This window comes from Magnolia sinica, chromosome 6, assembly GCF_029962835.1.
Source record: "Magnolia sinica isolate HGM2019 chromosome 6, MsV1, whole genome shotgun sequence".
Taxonomy (NCBI): Eukaryota; Viridiplantae; Streptophyta; class Magnoliopsida; order Magnoliales; family Magnoliaceae; genus Magnolia; species Magnolia sinica.
This window is the reverse complement of record NC_080578.1, coordinates 18,548,920-18,556,230: the sequence shown is the minus strand read 5'-3', so window position 1 is coordinate 18,556,230 and position 7,311 is coordinate 18,548,920. Positions and strand designations below refer to the sequence as shown.

General features: G+C 36.3%; 1 long non-coding RNA gene across 1 annotated transcript; it reads left to right on the top strand.

Annotated features, from left to right (window-relative positions):
- The first annotated feature begins 405 nt into the window (after positions 1-405).
- Positions 406-4,568, top strand: LOC131248455 (uncharacterized). The gene is made up of 3 exons (XR_009172240.1): positions 406-635; positions 736-802; positions 3,266-4,568. It is a non-coding gene; the product is annotated as an uncharacterized LOC131248455 (long non-coding RNA).
- Positions 4,569-7,311: the final 2,743 nt, after the last annotated feature.

The window sequence follows — 7,311 nt, the reverse complement described above, 5'->3', positions numbered from 1 at the left end:
TGAGGTGCCATGATTTGTCATTGTTGGTGTATCCATGGTTCTGATAATGAGCCGCAAGACTAGTCTTCCCACAACTCATTGCAGCATATGATTTTGCAAACCACATGAACCAACTAGTCCATTCATCTAGAATACGTTCTTCAGAAAAATGTGATTACAATTAATGGTCGAGATCGTATGCAACAAGATGTCCCACGCAACCAAATTCGATCAACCTGTCAGGCAACTACAAACTGCAACAGAGCTCCATATCTACAACCTGCAGCTCTGCTCTGCTGGCCCAGCTATAATTAGACATCTCTGAGCTACTGAACCGAATTGATTCTATTGCCACTTGTATGCATGCCATCATCAACTCTTCATTATTACATACACCTGAGATTGAACATGGATACAAGATGGCGTGGCATCAAGGTACACATGAAAATCTATCTGTTACCATTGATTTATTCTCTCCTATTTCTTCTTTGGCTCTGGAATCTTTATGCAACTCTGACTGCATGAGAATTTCAAAGGTTATTCTTTCTGATGCCAATGTGCCGGGTGAGGGGGATCACAAGATAATGTTGTACATTCGCTTGCAAAGAAATCTACCAGGGTTTGACCTGAATACACAGCATTGCTTGTATGGGTTGGTAAATGTCTCCACCTTTTGTCTCAAATATCTAGCTGTCTGCAAGCTTTATGTTGATTTTCTTGGCTTCTTGACATGACTTTCTGCATTTGTCATTTCAGGATGCTGACTTGATCATGCTAGCACTAGCTACACATGAAGTGCATTTTTCAATTCTTAGAGAGGTTGGTATGTTAGAAGCTTTGCTCATTAAATTTTGGTCGGTCGATTCCGATTTGATGCTGGATCATTCTTTGGTGAGATTCTGGTTTCTAAAATTATGTCATCTCACTATGATATGTATAGATGGTGGATTAGGTTGTTTGTCTTGGGCCACATGATGTTGCCCTTTATTTAAGTCATTAATATTCCTAGTATTTCAATATCTTGGAAACACATCTCACATTCAAAGCGTTTTGGGATACATTGTGCAGAGAATATTAAAATGGGAGATGATCGAGGTTGATCCATTGCCAATTACTCAATCTGTTAATAGATGCAAAGTACAACACTTTCGTAGGGGCTCAATTTCGTTGCATTTTCTCATGAATGAAATGTTAGTATTGTTTACTATAGTTCATATTCTTCGGTTGTTTCAGGGCCAATGTCGGCCTCATGGGACTGATTATTACCAAAAGGTATAATCCGTGAGACCTCCAACTTAGAGATGCAACCATTATGGGGTTTCCCAAAGAAAAAGGTGTGTGAAACAAATGCAAATTTCAATTGGCGATGGAACCAAAACTAAATTTCTATTTTCCTCTCTTGATGCTCTAGCTGCATGGCCTTCGGACTTTATTTTTCACATCCTTGATATGGTTCTCTTGTTTCAGTTTGTGGATCAGCATGTGTATACTTCTTTCTTTCTTTTTTGTAAATTTCCTGATGAGTAAGACTTTCTTAAAAATTTCTAATGTTTTTTATGCTGAATCTAGGTACATGGCGTTGTTTGTTGTCTCACTTGTTTGTTATGTGGCAACATTTTCCTTCTCGGGGCTGCTCTTCCACTAGTTTTCTCCCTCAGGACATGATTGTGGTCTTAACACCTTCTTTATCGTTATGACTTTGATTCTGGTTTTCATTTTTTCTATCGTGGCATTGCATCCAGCTGTAAGTTATTACCTTTTGTATCTAAATCATATGGAACATTCTTTTTACCCAATTTTTTTATCTGCTGTACTTGGAAATTTGGGCTATTCTGATCACCCTGTCAAGCTTTTCATTGACTATTTAGTGTCGCACATATTACTTATAGTGCTTTTCGAATAATATTTCTTTAATATTCTTGGCCTAATTATGGCTGTGAAGTTGATATGGGCTTGAGGATGGTTATAGATTGTTACTTTTTTGTCTTTCTAATGATTCTGTTGCTTGAGTATTTGGTGGATTATTTGTTATCTTCTCCACTGGCCTGCTTTCTATCTTGAAAGTTTTCGAGTAGTCCCGATTGCATGGCTATAATAGATTCAAAGGTTGCTGTGGAAAAGTGTGCTATAAAAGAAGTGTCATTATTTATCAATGCTTTTTTTCTTAAATAATTTCATTTTTATTTAAATAAATAAAAATGCTATTCATCGCTGATTCTTCACCATCCCTTGTAAATGGATACATAGTCAAATATAACACTAGAGTTATTGAGGAAGTCCGGTACTCGACTAATACCCTACAACTACATCTGTAGCGAATGTATCTAAAATCAAATCTTGCTTACTTCCTTGTGAACAAGATGCCAGGAGATATCCAGCCACTAAGTTAGGTCATTCAAGACACTAATCTCCAGTCCTCAGAAGCCACAAGTCCCTATCTGATAACATTCATCAATTCCCCTTGCTGAATACGAGGACATGTGCGTACCGCATAATTAGTAACTGGTTCTAATAGGACCTAGAACAGAACTTTTCACTGTCATCAACCAAAAATACAAAAATGAGGAATGTCGTTCCAGACATGCCAGAATCATCCTTGAAGGGTCTTGCTTATTGCCAGATTATTAATTCAAGGTTCGTAGATGTGCAATGAGTATGCTCCTGCGTTTTGGTGTTTATACGTGAACCCCAGTACCAAAATTGTTACACAGATACCTAGACAAGTATCTTATTTCAACTATCACTTTCAAATGAAGCCTTGTCTCTGTAATTGTTTCTTCTGAAGTTGCAATTCTAATACTCAAGCTTGGTTTGGCTAATGTTTAAGACTCCGGTTCTAGAGCCTTCCTCTAAAACTCCAATTTAGCATTTGCCTCCTTGGTCTTGTCTACCAACACCATGTCATCTACAAAAAACATACATGCAGGGACCCCATCTTGGAAACTAGTGGTTTCTATAACAATTGCAAAAAGGTAATGGTTTAATGCACCCTTGATGAAGAGCCCTCCTACTAGGAACTCATCATACTCATGAGCATTCTCTCTCTTGTAATAGCCCTGGCCTCATATATGTCTTTAATGATGTTGATTTATCTTCTTTGGACCCCTTTCCTCCTCATCACCTCACCACATAGCCTCCTTAGGTACTCTAGTGTTGGCAAAACAGGTTTTCATATTGATGTCTTCTGATATTTTTGAATCAGGGGAACGCGAAAGCTTCGAATAACTTACTGGCCATTGCAGTTGGAATAAAACAAAAAGAAAATGTGAACCAGATTGTTGAAAAGGTATGTAAGGCTTCAAGAGCTTTTCTCTAAGAGTACAAGTATATGCAAAATAACAATCCACTTAGATATGCTTGGTCCTTGAGAAACCAGATTATTTGCAATATGGATGGAGCTTGACTGTCACACAGTGAAGAGTTTGATATCTAGCTCTCTTCTTAAATGTATTTCTTGTTGTTTTCTTTTTTTCATGATTGTCCCTGGTTAGAACAAGGCCTTAACCTGGACAGTTGCAATATCTGATCTGTAATTATTATTTTTTGGCTATGGCATTCCATGGCGGGGCCCAATGGATGGCCGAAAGGGATCTTAAAGAGGCACAAGAGTGTCTCTCTAGGAGTTCTATATATCCTGGATATTATAATCTAGAGACACGAGAACCTTCCTAGAACAAGCTATCCATACCCTTGTACTCACATCTTTGCACTCTTGAACTTGTCCTCTTGAGAATGTTTTTGTGAGGCATATGGATGTCCACACTGAGATTTGTTCAACACTTGGATGTGCAAATATTTCTAGTGAATTTTGGATCCATCTAAAGAAAAATAGGTCCAATCATTCTAGTTTTGGGACCTCTCTTGGATTTGTATGGTTCTAAAGAATTGCATTGTTAAGGTTATGCTCCCATTCGGTTGATTGCTCCAAAAATAGAAATTATAAGAAAAATGGTCTATAATTAGATTATCGGAATCGTCTGGTTGGTCAGGATTCTGCACTGCAGCCTGCAAAGAGTTTGATTCCTTCATTGTTCATTGTAGACCTGCAACAACTTGTTGTATATGATCTTTCTTCAAACGCAAAATTCTATTTATCTGCAAACTAACCAAGTTATCTTTAGGTTGATTTTATGGGTTTATGGGATGGGTGGATGGATGGGTTGCATTGATGAAGCCAAGACTATGAACTTGCATGCCTGTTACTTGCTACATTTATTCCTTTTACTGAAAGTTTTATGTTGCTTGAAGTCAAATGTGTGATATATTCTTATTCATGACCAGGGAAGTGGATCCGTGTACCAGTGAGCGGAGGATCCTATTTCACACCCAATATGTAAGCTATGTAACTTCCTGACTATGTTGCACTGATGATTCATTCCAGGATACACAGCACAATTCATCCCCACCACATCAGTATTAAAAGTAGTTATTTTAGTTAGGAAATTAAGAATAAAAAATCCCTAAGAGTCATTGACACATACAATGCTTTTTGAATTTGATGGTTGAGTTAGATGGAATTGGTATGACTTAACTTCAGTTTTCAGTTACGGGCTGGTATTTTTGACAGTCTAAACCATCACTTGAAAGAGAAAACTTCAACTAAAATGGGTTGCATGTCTAAGCATATAAGCCTTGCATACAAGGCGACCGGCCCTCAGATCACATGGGTCATGTGTCTAAGCATATAAGCCTTGCATACGATGGACTCCACCATGAGTCACCAGTCACAAAAATCAGGCCAGTCTGCTCATGAGGGTCGGTCGCCTTGTACAAGAAGAATGGACAGTCTGATTCAACATACAAATGAGTGCCTATTTGTTGAGTGGACCAGTCTAATTTTTGCATCAGGTCATCTTCATGGTGGATCCCACCGTTTATAGCTAGATGTATTACACTTGACACATTGGCAAATGAGCTTTGTTGCCTCTGAAGCTCACATGCAACCAATTGTATGCAATCATACAGGTGTTGTCAACCCCAAGTTGTTTCCAGTAGCAATGAGTAAATCGACCGTATTATCATACTAGGTGATCATTATTGTCTGGCCCATTCTTTCACGGATCAAATCTTCTGCACATTTGACACATTGGTGGGAAAGAAATGGCTATAATGAAAGTTCACATGGAGACATTTTTTTACAAAAATAATAATAATTCTGATGTTTAACCATGCATGAGACTTTCATCTCGAATTTTTTTCTCGTGATTTTCTCGTTGCTTTTTGTATATATATATATATATATATATACATATATATGCACATTTATATTGTTTATTCTTTAAGATTTGTAGCTTCACCCTAATTTCTGTGATGCGTGGTCAAATTTAGCTTATGTATATATAAAGAAAGGAAGATCGAATGAGGCAGCCTAGTGTTGTCGCCAGGCTTTTGCATTGAACCCTCGCTTGGTGAATCCTTGTTTTGTTTTATCATTTAGTTTCCTTGTTTTATTGTAGATGCATTGAACTTACTATTTGCAAATCTTACCCTTATTAGTAGGTTAATGCTCATAGCAACCTTAGTAATCTGATGAAGGCACAAGGCTTAATACAAGAAATAAGTCACAGTGGATTCGATACATTATTTCCATTGGATATTCTTGAAGACTAGAAGTAGAATTCGAGAACCATGATCCATGACTGGACTGCACTAGGTTGAGCAGTTGTTCTAGTAATGGTGTGTCTTAATTGTTCTAATAAGTTGTTTTCAAACTATTTCATGATTTCCTTTCATTGAATGGAGGATTGTAATTGTAATTGACTGAATGAAGTATTGTAATTGATTCATTATTGAATGAAAGAATGATTATGCAAGTGGTAATTGAATGAATGAATGATTATAAATTTTTTTTAATGTAAGCAATAGCTACGGATATTGACCATAACTGGTAATCTGACAACCATAGTTGTTATTAAATTTGGCATATTGCTACGGATCTAACACTACTTTTAGCTACCAATAATATCCATAGTTTAGGTACTTTTGGCTACAGAAATCACTATTTTTACATGCGCAAACTTTCGTAGGTATAAGTATTAACACAATTATTAGCTATGAAAACGTTCGTAAGTAAGTCTTAACACAATTTGTACCTACGAAATATGTCGTAGGTAAAAGTTTTAACAAAGTTTGCAACCACGAAAACGTTTGTAGGTAAAAGTCTTAACACCGTTTGTACCTACGAAAACATTCGTAGGTAAAAGTTTTAACAAAGTTTTTAGCTACGGAAACGTTCATAGGTAAAAAGTCTTAATACAGTTTGTACCTATGAAACATGTTGTAGGTAAAAGTTTTAACAAAGTTTGTAGCTATGAAAACGTTCGTAGGTAAATTTATAGGTAAAAGTTTTAACAAAGTTTTTAGCTACTAAAACGTTCGTAGGTAAAAGTCTTAACACAGTTTTTACCTACGAAAAACTTCGTAGGTAAAAGTCTTAACAAAGTTTTTAATTTCGTTGGTAAAAGTCTTACCATTGCCGACGATGACATTTTTTGTCGGTAAAAGTCTTTAGCCACGGCTTTTTACCAATGAAGTTACCGATGAAATTTTTCGTAGGTAAAACTGTTTGCCTACGAAATAATATCATTTACCTACGAAATTTTCCATAAAAAGGATGGTATATTCTTTCAAAGTGAGTAGAGAAAATGGGGATATTCAGAAATACAATGTGTCACCCTCCATTCACTTAAAACTACAAACAAAAATACATACACACGCACACACACAGACAGACATACATGCATATATAGAAAAAGATCGCAATCAAACATTGTGCACCAGCCAGTGTACATGTCTCCCAACAATTGCCGATGGAGGGAGGGAGGTGTGCACCCACCCTTCGGGAATACTGCACCAAAGTCAGGCCAGGGGCATTGAGCCCTAGCTCAATGGTAGTGCTTTCTGTCACAACCTTGAGTGTCTCAGGTTCATATACGTTGACGTACTCATATGTATAATATACATGCATGCATACATATACTTAATATGCATAAATATAATGCATAAAAATCCTCATCTGTTGTCCAAAAATAATAATAATAATAATAACAGGTCTTCCATTTTGTATGGTATTATAAGAGATGGTATTTATTTAATTTGTTATGTATGATAATTCATGAAAAAGATTGCATTCATACCATATGTACGATTTTGATACTTTAATTCACATTACTTAAATCCCTAAAATTTAATTCATATATTTCATTTATTTATATAATTTGAGATAAGTAAGGAACTGATCCTACTAAGTTCTTAAGCTAACTCCATCTTAGGTAATGTTTCAAATGCAAAGTTGAAATACTATGATCATGTGGGCCTTTATTATTAGATATC